Genomic DNA, 19,368 nt, shown 5'->3' on the forward strand with positions numbered 1-19,368 from the left:
CTTCATTCACTCATTTCTTTTTCTTTACTGTGTAGGGTTCCTACAGTAAGAGTTGTGCTGGAGGAGCTCTCAGTCTACTTAGAGGGGAGTGCACATTGTGCTGCAGTGGGTTTGCTGATGGCTGCAGTCACAGGGAGGCTCCTAGCTAGCTGCAGTCACCACTCCTCCTTAAGAGCACACAACTCCTGCTCCTTGACAGATGCCTGAAATAGTCCTAATGACGTATTCTTTTCAAAGTGGTGGTCACTTAACACATGTTTGAATTCTATTATTTTTATTTAGTGACTGAGATTATTCTTTGGCTTCATTTATTCTCTTTCATTCTCTATTTAATGTTTCTTCCTTTGAAGATATAAAAATAAAAAGTTTAGTTATTTTTTCACTCCCTATGATATAGCTGCTCATATTTTATGAGAATGCACATTGTTAATGTATTTTAAACAGTGCCTCTATTTTGTCCTAAAGTAATAATGTGATAAAGTAATAAAGACATATTAGTATCTCTGCTAGAGCTTTGATTGATGTTTAAAAGAGGCAAAATTAGAATACTGAGAGAATGAAAAAAACTTTAATAGGTGAAGTGGCATTTGATTTGCATTGAGCTTTGAAAAATAGAGTAGTATTTCAAACGTCATAGGTGGACAGGCTCAGAATGGCTTAACAAAGAAACTCTTAGGATCATGACATACCAAAAGTAGAATATTAATTATTTCAGAAAATTATGGCAAACAAGTGTTTTCACAAATTCTTAGGATTGAACCAATCCAATGGAGAGTCAAATATTAATCTGGTAACATGTCATTTTCATTACTCTTACTTTATTCCCCAATTTATTTAGAAAAGAGAGCAAAATAATTCAATGATCCAGGCTCTCACTTTCATTCCCATTCTATTTTAAAATCTGTATCTTATTTCCTGAGAATTTGTCTACTAAATAGAGGGAGGTAGTCCAAAATCACCAATATAGTACGACAAAGTACTGTGCACAAAGCCTTAAGCAAATGAAGTATGGCAATTTTCATTAAGTTAAAGCAGGCAAGGATTGCGCTATTTCTCCCCAGTAAAACAACAGCCAGGAAAGCATTTGCCACCTCTTACTATTATGAAGGAATTCGTCCCGTTAATACTCGTGGCGTGATGGGCATTTTCCTTCCCCAGGAAAGACTGACCTCCAGTCAGCACTTCTGTATTTTCACTAGAAGAAGAGACTAGCTCAGTCTGGAATTTTCATTATGCATTGAAATGTATATATATATATATATTTTTTTTTTTACCAAGACTTTGGATTCTTGACAGGATTTTCCCAGGATTAGAATGACGTTTCTCTGCATCCAAAGCTTCCATGGAAGAAACTCAGCCAGCAGCCACCCTTGGTAGAGAATATAACAAGTACCTTCTCTGTATCTAATTAATATAGCTTTTAGATCTCTTCTCTGGCCAGTTGTTTAAAATTATTCAATGTCACAGATGGTATAGAACAGTTTATTCAAGATTTTCAAGCTCAAAACTATGAATCTTTTAAATTATGTAAAATTTTCTATTGGAGTCCTAATATACAAAATTAAAAAATATACAAAACAATGCTATTAATATCATTTATAAGTTTAGTTTCTATTATTTATTTACTATAAAGTCATTCAGTAAAAACAATTCTAATAAAACAAATATTTAAAATCATGCATTTTTTCTGCATCATGCATTACAGAAGTATTTGTAGGAATACCTATTTAAGGCCAAATTTCTGAAAATCTCAGGATATTCTTCAATTAAATAGAAATATCAGGTCATGTTTTATTTAAGGGTCAACACCAAACAAAATAATGAGGCAATGCTAATCAATGCATTGATAGACTTCGGCGTGTTATAATGGGAAAAATGCATACTTAAGTAGGCATCTTGCTTTGTTTTGCTTTTCAACTAATATATATGCAGGTGTGGGTGTGTGTGTGCATGCATATGTATGCGTGTTTGCAGGTTTGCCTTTTAGAATTAAGTAGAATTTGATTGAAAGAGCATTGTTCTTGTCCTTCATATAAATAAAAAGAAAAGAAAAGAAAAAAGACACTAAGACCCAGAGAAGCAACTCATGCTAGATCATTTCGCAATCTACTGAAAGAAAAGTAATCATAACATAAATTGTCTGAGACTCCTATTGTTGTTTTTCTTTAATGTACTACTGTCGATATTGTTGCTATTATTACTATTATTGTAAAGGGAAACATTCAAGAAATAATAAAATCATAAAAAGTTAGCTCTGGAGAGAGCTTTGGTTTCTTGAACTTGTGAGGTTAAGTAACTGACCTGCCCGAAACCACATCAATTATGAGTAGCAGGACCCTGAGATTTCTGACTCTCATTACAGTGTTTTTCTTTCTTTGTCTTACTGCTTCTAAGTTCAACAGGAATCTTTTTAAGAAATAGGTTTAAAAGAGCGTGTCTCACCTGAAGCAATTGCATTCAGGTTTTGTAGTCAGTATTTAACTCAATCCACTGAGAAACAATACCATCTGTGGAACTGGTTAAGCCTTAGATGGTGCAGCAAGTTCTGCTGTAAAGCTTTTCCCGAAAACTCTTATTACTTTATTTTAAGAATTAGAAAAAATTACAACCATTGCAAAATACATATTTTCCAAATTACACCTATATCCTTATTATAACCTTTTAGCTCAATTTACTATGCACCTGTTGCTTAGAGCGTAGGGCATTATTTTAAATGCTGGATGAATAAATTTTTGCTCTGTAGTCACAGATAAACCAACATTACATCCATTTATTTTCTATATTCCTGAACTTGAGGGTATCTATCTTCTTAACAGGAAAAAATGTGCACCATATGTAAAGCATTTTCTATTGTGCTTAAATATGTTGTCTTTGTGACTCATCCAAGACTTCTACTCTCTGTGAGTTTACCCTGAAATCACCAAAAGCTCCTATTAAGTATTCCTCACTACTACTGAATTTGCAGTCAAAGTGGAAATATGATGCCTTCTCTGGGTTTGAATACCAAAGGGAATGTTTATAAAGTTAAAAGAATATTGCAATTTGACTTCTTTAATAAATGTGAATGGTGCGTATTAAGTTTGTAATTAAAATACTTTCTATCATTTTGGGGCTTTTAAATGTTGGATGATGTCTGTGTTTTATTTATATTCACTTTTTGAAATTAATAATAAACATTTCCAAATAGGAATGATTGTGGTTATAACTTTTGCTTGGTCTCATTTGAAATTCCAGGATCTAAGACTTCTCCCTCTGGCTCTCTGTGTGTCTTGTATTACAATTTTGTTACTGTTATGTGTGCTTTGAAAACATATTTTACCTGTAGTCTTAATATTATGCATATGTTTATGTTTTTAGAAAAATATGTGAAGTAGAGTGAATGTATATCAGATAGATGAACTGTAATATTTTAGAGACATTTAAACCTTTTAAAGAATACATGCAGTTTGTGTGTGTGACAAGAAAAAATATTTTAAAGTTACTCAAATGTATTCAGCTGCCACACTGATTTGGACCTTTCAAACTGACTTCCATTTGGCCCTAGGATTCTCTGAAACAACTTTGGTAGATTTCTGACAGATATGACCAATAGAATTGTTTCGACTCTTTCACCTGGAGGTCTGTTATCTCTATAGGTTGGTTTTCAGATGCAGGAAAGTTAATCCCCAATATTTCCATGACCTCACAGTATTGAACCTTCTGTACAAATAAAACGTGAACCTGACTGAACACAATGTCCTAAGGAAGGTCTCCCATCTCAAAAGGAAGTGAAATGGCTTCCTTTTGCTTGATTTCTTTTTCTGTAAGTAAAGTGTGAGATTATACATGCCATGGAAAAAGAGTGAAAGCTTAAACTTGTATTCTATAAAAAAAAATACACACTCTGTGTGTGTGTGTGTGTGTGTGTGTGTGTGTGTGTGTATGAGAGACAGAGAAAGAAAGAGAGCAATTAGAGGGCTCATCTTCTTTTTTCACCCTTACTGGTGGATTATTACTTAAAACTGGTATATCAGTTATTCTGAGTTTAAATTTTGTTTTGAAAGTTTACCCTGTATAATGTGTTCTGTTTCTTTATTAGGTAAACAGTTCAGCTACATTCTTCTGGAATCTGATTTTTTTTCTCATGGGATTAAATAGAAATAAAAATATTTAAGGTATCTTTTATTATATTTTTATAGTAGAAGCTATTTTAAAAATTGGTAACTGCCATCATCTGATGGATTTTGTGACCACTCCCTGTTTAAATTGTTTATTTTTGGTCTTTGCATTCATTATCAAGTGATAAATGTGTTGAAAAAATATGAATAAAAAGTTTTATTTTTTCTCAACTATTGTTATAAGAAATTAGAGAAAAATTTCTTTAGTCATACATTTTTCTATAAATATGTCATCCTTTATACAAAGAATACTGTCAATTAATTAATTGCATTTTTACCTGACTTGTCTCTCTATAGGTAGAAGGTAGACAAGGTGAGACAGAAGCAAGAGTTAAACCTAACTCCCATGAGCCCCTATTTTCAATTGAAACTTCAAATGACATCAATCTTTGTTAATTAACTTTTAACTGTCACGTGTGGTATTTCTAGAAGCTGCTGTAGCTTACCTGACCATTGGGAACCTGGAAGGGTCTGCTATAAACCTCAGCTGAGCTTCTTAGGCATGACCAACTCACTCCTTCAGAGGCAAAAAAAAAAAAAAAAAAAAAAAAAAAATAGCTTATAGCTTTGTGTAGCTCCATGGATGCACCAACTGTGGTCCCTTGGTGACACACACTTATAACTTTCTAATTTTGTTAATGGCAGTTTTAATGGTGAAACATATAATCACAACTTTCTACCTCTTTGGGACATCAAGGGCAAGTCCTTCTTATTCCCTAAAACAGGGAATAAAAATGATAAAAGTATTATTTTTGGACAAAGAAGGAATTCAGAAATGTGTGTATTGCATGATTCTACCTTTGTTGTAATCTGTATGATTTTATGTTCTATGAAGTGATATATCTTAAGAATAGTGATAATAGATTATTAATACATTTGTTTTCTATGAGAAGAAAAAAATACCACAGGTCTAATCTCAATAGTCCCTGCTCCATTTGCAGCCCTTTGAAGATTCCCCATAACAGCAGAAATGTTCTTTCTTTAGGGATCCAATGCTCACTAATCTGATGTTTCTTCATGAGACCTCATCAAAGTCTACAGTGACACTATATTGCCTGGTGCTTCTTATGAAGAATAGGTTATCTTGTAGTCCATTGGCATATGGTTCTGTGTCACCTCATGACACTTATTAGTCCTTACTCTGTTGAGAAAAAAATAGTGGTTTGATTCATTTGAGCACAAAAGGCAGAACTTGGAAGTCAGCTAGGTTTACAACCTAGTTCTTCCACTTACTAGACACATCCAGGCCAGTGGCCAATGCCTCTGAGCCTTTATTTCCTTGTTTTAAAAATAGTGATAATGCCTCCCTGTGGTGAAATGAGGGTGAATTATGACTCAGTATTTTTCAAACATTAATGTGCATAAGAATCGCATGGTAGATTCTGATTCAATGATCTGAGGAGGGGCTTGATATTTTACATTTTCAACAAGCTCACAGTTGACCCCAACATTGCTGGTTCATAGATCATGCCTTGAGCAGCAAGATTATAAGTGAGAGACTTAATATACAAACAGACAATGACCAATCATATATTTTAAAAAAGAAATTTGATTCATAAGCTGTAACAACCAGGTCCAGGAAGACAATCCTTATCAATAATAATCAACCCAGTAAGCAAAGCTGTTATAAGTCAGAACTTTCAGAAGTCAGAATGTTATGTCTAGTAATAATTGAGGAAGCCAAGTGATAATCTCTGTAGCACTCAGACCAAAATGGCCAGAATTGGATTAATAATTGACAGCTTCCCTAACTTTTGTTTCCACTTCCAACTTTAAACCTACCAGAAAAAGCCAAATATGCATTCTTAGCCAATCATGTAGGATATCCTATTTCTGCTTAACCCACCTGTAGCTTTATATGCCAAGAGCCTCGCGTCAGGGCAAACCTAAAGCCTTCCCTTTTTTCACTATAAAGCTTTCCTACTCTTCTGCCTGCCTTTGAGTTTGCCAAATGCAAAGTGGTGGCTGCATTTGTCGACTATAGCAAGCTCTGAATAAATAGTCTTTCTTTGTTTTCATTTGTAATCTTTATTTCTACTGCATTGGTTTATGAAGAGTGCCTGCCACTTAGTAAAGACCCAACAAATCGTAGCTTTAGGCTTCTAAAGGAGAGTGGGGCTGGAGGATGAAGCCCCACTCTCCTTAACACCAGAGTGGGGCTTCATCCTCCAGCCCTTCACCTTCCACTCCCTAGAAGGGCTGGTTTACTAGTCTCACTGAAGTTTACACACTCTCTGCCTACTTCTCTTTTCCATGGTAATATATTCCCTTGAAATGGAAGGAACTTGACTATTTGATTTTCTTGACATTATCCTCTTCCTTCACCTAGTTGCAAGGAAGCCCATACAATTACCAGCCAGATTATTTCTCCTTCCCTCTAACAACTGTAGTAATAGTCTAGGGCTATCACCTACTCTAAGAAAGAGCAGGCCATTTCTCATTGAGGTGCTCATCATCCTCATCTCTTCATTATCCTGTTCCACATGTTCTGGTCCAAAGGTGATACAATTGTCAGAATTAAGTTTCTGGTAGGAAAAGAGGGAAGAAAGCTTCCATAGGCCAAAATCACATACTCTATCCCAGTTTTTAAGTGATAGCCGTATTTGTATTTGTTGAGGTTGGGTCACTCTCAACAAAGCACAAATGACATTTTCCTTTGTTATTTTCATTATATGTGTGTCTCCCTTGCAGACCTCACTTGGGGGAGAGATGCCTTAAGCAAGGGGGGATTTGGACATTCTTGACTTTTCTAGCCTAGTATCACCCAACAGCATTCCAATAGCACATCATTTTTTCTACTGATGATTTACAACATAACTAGACATAAATATGATTACTTAAGAGATATGTTGAAAGAAGGAATATAGATATATTCCAAAGAGGAAGAGGAAGGAAGGGTGAAGCTGACTTCTAACACTCTAAGCTGAAATGAAAATACTCCATTCAAAATTTGAGTGTTTGCTCAAATGCAAACACTACAAGCTCAAATGCAAATGCCATTAAATGGCATTGTGGGTCATAGTATTTGCATCTGGCACAGTAAAAAGAACAATATATAAGGACTATCTCAAACAAAATACACTGGAAAAGCTTGATGAGCATCTGAATTGTTAGAAGGGTGTTTGTTTTAAAACACTTCTACAACAAAGGAGAAAACATACTTTTAAATTTTTATCTCTACCCAACATTTTATTCATATAACTGAATAATTAAAATTGCATCTTGATAACAGCTTTTTAGTATACTTTATTATTTAATGTGTCCAAAAATATATGATAATTCAATGCATTTATCTTGTGAATGCTTTTCAAGTCTCCCTGCTTTCCTGTAGGGTATCTCATAATATAGAAAAAGACATGATTTTTTTTAAGGAGTATTGATATGATTTGACTCTGTGTCCCCACCCAAATCTCATCTAGAATTGTAATCCCCATGTATCAAGGGAAGGACCTGGTAGGAGGTGATTGGATCATAAGGGTGGTTCCCCCCATGCTGTTCAGGTGATAGTGAGAAAGTTTCCACAAGATCTGATGGTTTTAAAAGTGTCAGTTTTTCATACTCTCTCTCTCCTGCTGTCATGTAAGACATGCCTTGCTTCTTCCATGATAATTATAAGTTTCCTGAAGCCCCCCCCCAGCCATGCAAAACTGTGAGTCAGTTAAACCCCCTTTAATTGGAAGTTTATAAACAAATAGAGGTTAAATAAATTACCTAGTCTCAGGTAGTATTTTTATAGCAGTGAAAGAATGTACTAATACAATTACCTTTCTATTTTCTCAATAGCATAAGATAATTAAAAGGGCTTTACTTAAAGCCGAGGCTCAGGAAAGGAATGAGATCACTGTAAAACTTTGCCAAAATATCATTTCTTAGGCTTCCCTGCAGATGCAGATTCTGATTCAGTAGTTTTGGAGTAAAGCCCTTGAACCTGCATTTTTAAAGTCTCCCTATATAATTCTGGTGCTGTCAGGTTTGGTTTTGGAGTCACAATTAAATTGATGCCAATTAGCATAATTAAAGTGCTTCTGGATTGGAAGAGCTTGCAATCTTTTGTGAAAAAGAAAAATTTAATTTAATTCAACAACATTTATTGAATACCTATTCCATGCCAGGCACTTTGGTGTATGCTATAGACACAAAAGAGATACCACAGCATTCTTGTCCTCAGTTGGCTCAGAGAGTAGCAGGAAAAGGAGAGACACAGAGAAAGAGAGACACCTAGAGACACAGAGCAAAGCAGGGGAAGAAAAGAACGAGAGAGAGCAAAGAGGGAGAGAAAAAAAAGGAAGGAAGAGATAGAAGAGAAAAAGGGAGGTAGAAAAGAAATAACTTAACCTATTTGCAAACTGTGGCGAGAAAGATGACAATGAATTCCATGGGAATATACTGATAAATGAGGAATGGAGCAAATGCTACAAAAGAGAAGATAACTTTGGGTCTGTCTTGTTGGGGGATTACAATATATACATTAGAATTGTTCTCAACCACCCTGTTGAGCCATGTGTGATGGCAATTGTAGTTGTAGTTGTCGTGGGTCTGTTACTAGCATTTGGAAACCATGGAGTGCTCTTGTAAAAAGTACCCATAGTACCCCTTTAAGAAACTTATTTCATGAGTTTATGAAATGGAAGAGAAAATCATAAGCAATCACAAGGTTAGGGAAATGTGAGATAAGAATGTTGGTTAAGAGTGCTATTATAGTACCCTTTTTAACAAGAATAATAATAGAAAAAAGTAATAAAGTTGTATGAAGGGTTTCAGATGCTAAATTTTTATTAGTCTCATAATGGAATTTACACCATATCAATTTGGAGCTTCAGACTGATATTAGTGGCAATGAAATTACCAAAATAAAATCGGGTCTTATTGATAGGAAGTGTCATAGAGCAATGTCTTCCCTGTAGGTCCTCAAAAACCAAGTCTTAACCAATTGCTTTATAATTAGCTCTAGCATCTACTATTTTATGAATTGAATAAAGTCATCTCAAGAATGCTTAAAATTTCATTGATTTTTCAATTTTTTTTCATGTCTGTAGCATTTCTGAAATATACTTTCTTTGCTCAGCTACATATGAAACTATTGTTTGTCCTAATTGTCACCACTGTTTTCAGGATATTTTAATCAAAACAGTTAACTGGTGGATTTTCTATTAAACCAAAAATCCTGATGATAGGGTAAGATCTTTGTGGCCATCTAGATGATGGGTATGCGTGCTCCGCTAGAAATACACCTCAGAGAGCCAAGAAAAGTGTTACCCAAATACTTAAGAGTAATTCAGGGCATATAGTAAGGCTTTTTAAAACTATACCTAGCTAGATTCTTGAATAACATTCCTTACCTTTCCCTTGAAAAGAGTCATTTCTGTTTCTCTATATTGGAGAAATCCTGTTGATCGTTGCCACGGTATACTCACTTGAATGAAACTGCTTTATTATTTTTTAAAGGTTCAAATAAACAATTAGTTATAAGTAGAACTGCATAATTGAGTAAGTAGAACTGAATAATAACAAGTAGAACTGAATACAAAGTAATTATTTTGCAACTGTTGGCACTTTCCTATGATATTACATTAATATTATGTCTTTTATGTAAGAAAATATTTCCTGTGATAATACATAAACAGCATAATTGTTTTCTAATAAAGCAACCAAGAGCATTTTCAAGACTTTTAGTTTAAATCAGACATCAAACAGATACAGAATCTTGGCTTTCTGATTCTAAGCTTAGTGACCCATACTTCAAGAAATGGGCTATTTTCTCAATAGTCCACTTAAACTCTCTTCTCTACCCAGGCAAAGTCCAATATCAAATATTCAAGTCCAGGTTTCACCAACAGCTGCAGCAATGTTTTGTTTTATTCTTGCCTAACAATGTTAGTACATTTAGGACATTTCCAGCAGTAATTTTGATGACCTTTTGTCCGTAGTGACCAATTGAAAAGATATTATGAGACTGCTTTGAATAAAATAACTATTTGATTGGAATTATTTATCATCTGAATCCTGACCTGGGAGCCAACTTTTAAAACCAAATCATCTTTCTTTTAGTCACTTAGTATTTATCATAAACCATAGAACAAACCATTGTCTTCCTTTGCTGTCTCAACCAGTCAGCATGTAGAAGTTCATTCATTCCATCAATGAAGCCAAGGACATGCATCAAGTCCCAGTATGACCAATTATGTCTGTACAAAGGAAAACATCAAAGTCTGGAATGAGGTATCAGAGTTCATGTGTCCATCCCCTCATGTCTCAGCTCAGGGAAGAGAGATCCAGAATGGTTACCTGGTTTGACTTTTCTAGACACAAACTGGGGTCACTTGGCAGAATCAGAAATAGAACTTGTAAACAATGACTTCTTATTCATTGTTCTTTATTTTAAGTCACAAATAATTCTGTGTCTAACTTGCAGATACCATCTCCAAATATGATCCTTGGGATGGATAGTGGCTAGGAGGAATTAGGCTAAAACTGCGCATGGATCAATGACATAATGTTCCCATTCATGTGGGAAGCACAAAGGGCATATCCTACTGATGGAAGATCAGAAGAATAATCATTCTACATCAGTGTCACATTTTCTTAGCACATTTTGGAAGAGAGCAAATGTTAAGATTTAAATTCTTAATTAAAGTAGATGGTTGAGACTAAGATAAGTCTTTCAATTATTAGGAATGTGATTTGGGGGCAAAATATTTATTTTTTAAGCCTGATTTTTTTCTTGGCTGTAAAATGGAGTCAATAGTATTACTATGTGGGATTTTCAGGATTAATGAAATAAACGACCTATCTTAAATGTTATATTAGTGAATTTTGCTTCTATTAATATTGAGGCCTTTTTCTCTGAGGTTCTTCATGGTTGTTAATATTAGGAAGAATAAAAACAGACTAATAATTTTGGATATAATTTAATTTAATATGTGACATCTCTTTCTAGAAAAACACAGTAAGACATATGCACAAATTGTATACATAATAATGAAGTATCCTCAAATAAACACAGCAATTTTCTTCCTTTGACAGGGAACTTATACTAAGATATGTAATTATGTGTGTTATGGTTACATTTACATTATTTAATGAGACTGATATGAAAGCAATAAATCAGTATGCAAATAGAAAGAAAAACACACTTTAAATTATATTAATTTATAATGTAATCTCATGATTCTTTTACTAATTCTCATCAGTTACAGAAGATTTTCACAATTCATGAGTGTTATGAGTCGTTTTATGACCCCAAAGGAATAAATATCTTTTTCTTATTAACTTAAAGACTATGGATCATCTCAATAGAAAATGCTTTCATTCATGCCACAAATTTTCGTGGAGTTTCTTTTAACATGGCCTTATAAAGCACGGTAAGTTATTTAATTTGTATGGCTTATTTAATCATTCAATGATTATTTAATGAAATAAACAGAATTGTATTTTGTCATAATGAAAAACTATGGAAAGCACTTTTTCCATTCACCTTGCAAAGGAGCTCTGTAACATTTTTAGAACTGTAACAGAGTATTAGCTCAAAGAATGGAAAAAATATGCCTCTGTTTCCAGGCCCATCACATATCTCTCTTTTATGTAGTGTTCTTTGTGATTACATCCAAATTAAACATTTTCTAATTCAAGAATAGTAGTTAAACATTTAGTAAAATGATGTGACAGTATACCTTTTAAATTGTAGAAAAGAAAAATGGAAACACAATAGGGTTTCTTGCAGGGAGATGATTCAGGGTCACTTTCTGTAATTGCACTGTTGATTTTATGTCTGAGTCACAAGTAGTGTAGTGTAGAATTTAGCACTGGAAGCTGGGCTAGAACATAGACTGCATTACCTAGCACATGAATAATATGTGATATAAATACAAGACTATTCTTTGAAGAGTTGGAATATATTGCAACTGCAACAAGTTAAGCTGGCCTAATTTCATCTCATTTAAAGTGTTGCATCTGGACATTGAGAAAATATTTACGGAATGCCTGTTTTATTTCAAGTACTGAGCTTGCAAGGCATATTTCAAGTTGTTTATGAGACATTTAAATCTAGAAGTTCCATCTAGAATGTAGTATGTTCAGAAGCAAACTGTTTCTTTCCACCCCATCATGTAACCTGCTTCTTTTTCTCTGCTTACTTTAGGAGGTCCAAGAGAGAAACATGCATGTTGTTAAGATTTCTTTCTCTCTCTTACTTAACTGCATATAATTTATCACCAAATCCAATTGACATTGTTTCTGCAACATGTTTTAAATGCAACATTTTCACAGAAACAGAAACTAACAAAAGAATAAACAGGCACCCTACAGGAGAGAAAATATTTATAAAGCATGCATCTGAAAAAGGTTTAATACCAAAATCAAGAAAGAACTAAAACAAGTCAAAAAGCAAAAAACAAATAACCTCATTAAAAACTGCATAAAAAACATGAACAGACACTTCATGAAAGAAGATGTACAAGCAGCAAATAAATGTGAAAAAATGCTTCCCATCACTAATCATCAGAGAAATGCAAATCAAAACAATAGTATCTCACACTAGTCAGAATGGCCAATATTAAAAAAGCAAAAACAAACAAACAAACAAAAAAACAGCAGATGTTGTCAAGGCTGAAGAGAAAAAGGAACGCTTATATATTGTTGGTGGGAATGTAAATTAGTTCACCCACTGTGGAATGCAGTTTGGCGATTTTTCAAAGAACTTAAAACAGAGCTACCATTCAACTCCTGAAAGAAAATATATCATTGTACCAAAAAGACACATGTACATGTATGTTAATTGAAGCACTATTAACAATAGCAAAGACGTGGAATCAACCTAAATGCCCATTAATGGTGAATTGGATAAAAAATATGTGGTATATATACACCATGGAATACTACTCAGATATAAAAAAGAATAAAGTCATGTCATTTGCAGAAACATGGAATTAGGTGGAGTCTATTATTCTAAGCAAATTAATGCAGGAACAGAAAACCAAATATCACATATTTTCACTTATAAGAAGGAGCTAAGCACTGGATGTACATGGACACAAACATGGGAACACTAGACACTGATTTTTCCAAAAGGGGAAAAGGAGGGAGAGTGCAAGGGCAAACTACCTCTTGGGTATCATGCTCACTATCTCAATGAATTGCCCCCAAACCTCAGCACTGCACAATACACCATTGTAACAAACATGCATGTGTGCTCCCTGAATATAACATCAAAGTTGAAATTTAAAAGTTGAAATTAAAAAAAAATATTTCCAGAAAAAAAAAAATGAAAAATAAAACTTAGCATTTACTTTGCACTGCAAGTACTCCTGGTCTAATGCAATCCCTTATTTCTGTCCTGGTCTATTTCAATAGTCTACTATCCAGTCATTCTTCCTTTAGTCTCAGCAAATCTCAGTTGTTCCTGAGCACTGCTACAGAACAGGTTTTAAAATACACATCTAAGCATAATCCGATCACACTTAATTTCTTTCATTCTCTCTCCATTGCCTAGAGAACCATGTTTACACTCCATAATTTGCCCTTATCTTCTGCTTTCTTGGCCCTTTTTCTACTTATGTCCTGTGCTTAAATCAGCCTTTTACATCCTCTAATTTGTCATGTTTTTTTCAGGTCTCTGTACCCTTCATACTCTCTTTGCCTGGAAAGTATGATTAAGATCTAGTTTAAAGATTACTTCCTTGATGAAACCATTCTTAATGTTTGTACTTAGCTTAATTTGCTTCCTCTTCTTCCTCCCCTATTGAATTCTTTGTACGCTATTGTTATAGCTCTCTCACCATAATTGTGAATACTTAACTTATGTTCTCTAATAGACTGTGGTCACAGTAAAAAGAAAACAAGACAAACAAAACAAAAAACCTTAGAATTGGTGGCTGTCTCCAATTGCCCCTCATTCTAACTTTTCTTCCACAGTGTTTCAGATTAGCTAAAAACTCTTAATTTTCCTTTACTGCTGATGTGATAAAGTCCAAACTACTCAGCATAGTACAGGAGGATCTCCAGTCTCTATCCCAGTCCCAATTGCCCCAGCCATGCCTTGCATGCTGCTCTTTAATGTATAATAAATCACTCCTAAATGCACCACGGTAATTGTATACTTTCGTTTATTTTCCTTTTTTTTTTGAAAAATGTCCTTTTCCTTCTTTCCAGATGGTCTATTTATGATTTGAAGATTCATGAAACATACACACTTTCATAAAGCCTCCCTTGAACACTTTGTTAAAAGCACATGTCTCTTTCTTTCTACTACCAGAACATCTTCTGCAGAGGGCACACCTAAGCTGGAATCTTGTATGATAATAGTTTAACTGTTCTCCTCCTTCCATATGTGCTTCCTTCAGTCAATCCTAAGCACAATGACTATAGTAATTTGTTTAAAAGGAAATTCAGATCTTTTCAGTCTCTTCCTTAAAACCCTTCACCAGCTGCCCAGAACATGCAAGTCCTAACTAGTCCCCATGCCATATGGCCTCTGTCACTTCTTTGACCTCACCTCATATAACTCTCTCATTTCCTCTGTTCCATCCACCCTGACTGGTTGCCTCGCTCTTCCTCGAACATCCCAGATAAGTCTCTGGTTCTGAATATTTGCATTTGCATTTTCTCTACCTGGAACTCTCTTCTATAAATAAATGCATGGCTTACCCCTTCTCTTTCTCAAGTGCTTCCTTAAATGTCACATTCTCAATGAGGCCTTTCCAAATATCCCATTTACACTGTACCCATTTCATTTTCTACCAACACTCCATATTCTCCTTCATTGCTTTCATTTTTTTTCACATCTAATATTTCCAATATTCCTCCTGGAAAACAAGCACCATGGAGCATGGGTTTTTATCTCTTTGTTTTATGAGGTATCTATTCTAAGAAAAATTTTTGCTATATAATAGGACTCAATTATATATATTGAATAAACATACACATTCCTACTAACAGTTACTAAATGGAGAGGTCATGTTTGACTTAATTTCATGATTCCATCTGGGAATGATTCCTGGCACACAATTATTAAATCTACAAAGGTCTTTGATGAATAAATGAATGCATTTCCTAACCCTTGAATTCAATGTGGAAGAAGCTAATTAACATGCAGCAGTTTATTTGCTGGAATTCTGCCAACTAAATGAAGTTATTTAAATATCTTTTCAGCCTAAGTGGGACATGGTCAACTGTTATGGGCTACAGATGAAAATATCCCTCATTTATTTAAAAGAATATTAGAATTCAATCCACCGGATAAGTCAGTAGGAGTTTGAGATTCCATTGTATGGTACCCTTTAACAATCTCATTTTCCTATATTGTTGAAAGACGGAACAAATTTTCAACCCTGGGTTCAACTTAGAACTACTGGGACATTACAGAAAATTGTAAGACTGGATACCCAGAACCATAAGTTCTCATTCAATTAGTTGAAGTGGAACCTAAGCATTGGTAGTCTTAAAAAGTCCCAGAAAAATAGGAGCTAGAGCCAGAATTAGGAACCAGAGTTTAAGAAGAATTGTAGAGCACACTAGCTAGTCACGTCTTATTGTGTGCCATACACATACATCACTTGACTGTCTCCATGACTATAAAATTCAGACAGTGTTTTACACAAACTCAGCAGGACTTTAAAAGATATGTAATTTTACCAACTTTAATAATGCAAAAAATCTAGATAAAAATGTAAATGTTAGACTAGTTTATATTTACTTGGTGAGCTTTTTACTACATCACATATAAATTATCTGTTTTATCCCCTTAGCTATTGAGTATAAGTGTTAGTAAAGGAGAAAACTGGCACCAAATTAAGAAATTTGTTACTTTTCTTTAAAAAGTAAATCTTAAGGAAGGTTTCCATTTTTCTGCAAATTAAAGTCCTATGAATTAACTTATCATCAAAACTAGAGTCAATTTAAGAGATACAATGAGTTTTCAGATTGGATAATAAATAATATTAGAATTTTTTTTCTGACACTTATTCCCTTCCAATAGAACAATGAAAAATCCTTGATAATGTTTTGCTAACTAACATAGAATAACCTCATTGGTATGTATATGAATTTTAAATTCATCTTGCTAGGAACTCAGTAATTGGCTATACTTTACTATATATAAGAGCAAATATAGAATATGGAAATCATTTTACACAAATTTTTCAATTTCCATAAAAGAAAATATAATCATCAATTTCTACCTAACTTAGCATATATGTTTCACCTATAGTTTTTAGTGGCTATGGCTCAAAGGATGGCATTTTTCTTTTCTTTTGATATTAAGTAATGGAGGAAACATACGAGTGATTGGGTTTATTTCCACAGTTATACTGTTTTCGTTTCAGTAACACCTGGGCCTTTGCTTCCTGGATGAAAATGAACCATTCCTAATCCCCGACTGTGTGGAATGAGTTAGATTTAAAAAAAAAAAAAGTCCCTTCTTATACGCCACACCGTGAATAATGACACAGTGATGTTAATATTGGTGAATTTGAAAAATTTGAAGGAATAATGATCCATCAGCAGCAAGCATCTCTCACTACCTAATAAAATCATGTACTCACAGCTTCTGGAAGCTTCCAGTTTTATAGCACAACCTTAAACTAGGGTACATCCAAGTTGTAAAAAAAACCTGAAATACTACACTGCCACATTCTATTATAAGGGGGGAAAAAAAGAGTCTGGTATGTTTAAGAAACTCTATAATTTGTGTTTAACTCACTCCTCTCAGTCCAGTGTCTTTGTGTCATTTTGATTCTTTAGGAAAAGAATCTTTATAACTTCAAGGGGAAAAAACTGTAAGATTTCTTCTGTTCTCACTTTCACGTCGATAAGTCCCATAAGATAAATAAGTCCAAATGTCAATTATGAATTTGCCTGATTCTTAACAAATGAAAATGTTTATTTCCCCTGTCTAGCTCTTTCTTAATTTTATTAGGACCTAGCTCTATGTATCAAGACAGAAATAGAGTCAATTTAACCAAAATTTATTTAGGATACTTGTATTTAATTTAGGACAGAATATACTCAATTCAATGCTATGAGTTAGTTAAGATAGTTTAAATTTCACTCTTGTACATTATGATTTTTGCTTTGATGCATGTATTTAGCCTTTGTCTTACCTTTCTCTGCTAAAAAAAGTTTTTTTTTTAAATAAAGGCTTGAAGAACAAAAGAGTAAACAAATATCTCACTTCTATAACTATTTCATATATCTTTGTTGCTTCATTTAAATTTTTAAAATTTACTTTCTAGATAATTTTTTTTTGTTTTTTAAAGAGTGAAGTATTTGTTTGATTAAAATTATATTTAAAAGTTTACCAATTTCAAAGGGAGACATTCAGCCTTGAAATAATTTTTTTTCTCTACTGATACTTTTTAGTTGGCCCAACTCCTTCCCCCAACTCAGATAAAATTGAAGGTTTTTCTTGGGGAGGGTTCTCATGATATTGTTCAGGCTAGTCTCGAACTCCTCGTCTCAAGTGATCCTTCTTCGTTGGCCCTTCAAAGTGCTGGGATTGCAGGTGTGAGCCACTACATCTGGCCAGCAAACTTTTTCAGCATCAAAAAACGATTTAAGTGGGTGTCAATAAGGTGTCCTAAAAAAGCATGGAGCTTAAGAAGCAGGAAGACCTGGATTCAGTGACCTGGGCAAGAAGCAGAGTATTTCCACACCTTATTTCTATTGTTCATAAAGGATGGACAATTCTACCTCACAAGACTAGCATGGGATTACATTTAGGTAGATGACACACCAAGGAGGTTTTGTTGTAGGTTCTCATTCAAAAATAAGAATTCAATTTTCATTTATTTTTCTCATTTCGAGTAAAAGCGCTGAAATCATTTTTATCTAAGATTTTGTTGATGGCTATACTTCTAAATGACTATGATTACATTAATGAATAACCTATGCAAGAAACATCATTTTACTATTGGGCGTTTTAGTCAATGATTGCTTTCATAAAGTAGATATTTAGCTACCTGAAATTGTTACTACAGACAAGGCACCAGAAGAATTCTGTGCAAGCAAAAGTTCAGATCAAGGGCTTACTTTCTTATCAAAAAATCATAAATTTTTGGCCCTCAGAAAGAATATTTTCAGAAAAATTAGCTCTATGTCCAATTAAATTACCAATAATATTTCCTCTGAGTTGGCTTGCTGAACTTAACTGAAGTCATTCAATTGTCATTGGCAGTGATGGGTGATGCCAAAAGCAAGGAAAGGAGAAAACTTGCATTGGATCTACTGCCTGGATGAAATGGGTAGAGTGTCTCCTAGACCTATTTTGAGGTGAACCAATCCAGATATATTATCTGTTTAAAAACAACATCTTACCAATGTCAGCATCTGAAGCCACTCTTAAAACATAGAATTTAATAAAACCTGAAATAGAAGGTGTAGTCCCTGGCAACAGAATACACCCTGGCAGGAGATGACCATCTCAGCATCTGGTTAGTAAATTACCTCAGCAGAAATGCTCTCCTTTGTTGACAAATGGTCTAGCTACTTTCTTAGTGAGACTGGAGGATAAGAAATTCCTGGAAACATAGTTTGTATTCAGTACCTAAGTATGGAAATTTGTTGAGAAGTTTCATGAACTAAATGTTCTTATAAGTGAAGTCAATGCTTCTTTTTCTGTCTTTTCTTTAAAAGCACAAGTGAACTTGAAGACTTAAATTTTAAAAATGCTTCTGTTGCAGTTTAATAATATCCAAACTTGTAAGAAACAAATCTCATGACATTTTTATTAAAATACATTTAAACAATTAGATTTCTAAGTTGAACCATTGAGTATTTCGAGACATATTTTTTTTTTTTTTGAGATGGAGCCTCACTTTGTCTCCCAAGCTGGAGTAATTCTTTCCCAAGGTAACACTATGGGAGAATTAACAATGTCATTTTTTTTTTTTAATTTGGGCTATTTCAGTAACAAAAACAAACTAAAAGTTGGAACAGAAATAAAACCACTTAATAAAACTTTATTAGAATTTGAAGACAACTTTGATAGTCTCTATACCAGCCTGTTTATAATATATATAGACAAGGATATAACAACATGAGGTCAAACAGATTTAGAAACTAGTCAAAGATATATATATGTATATTATATAATATGTTATATAATATATTATACATATATAATTATACACATGCATATTATATACATATAATATGTATATATAGATTTAGAAACTAGTCAAAGATATATATATTACATATACATATTACATATAACATG

The sequence above is a fragment of the Macaca mulatta genome, chromosome 4 (assembly GCF_049350105.2).
Source record: "Macaca mulatta isolate MMU2019108-1 chromosome 4, T2T-MMU8v2.0, whole genome shotgun sequence".
NCBI classification, from domain to species: Eukaryota; Metazoa; Chordata; class Mammalia; order Primates; family Cercopithecidae; genus Macaca; species Macaca mulatta.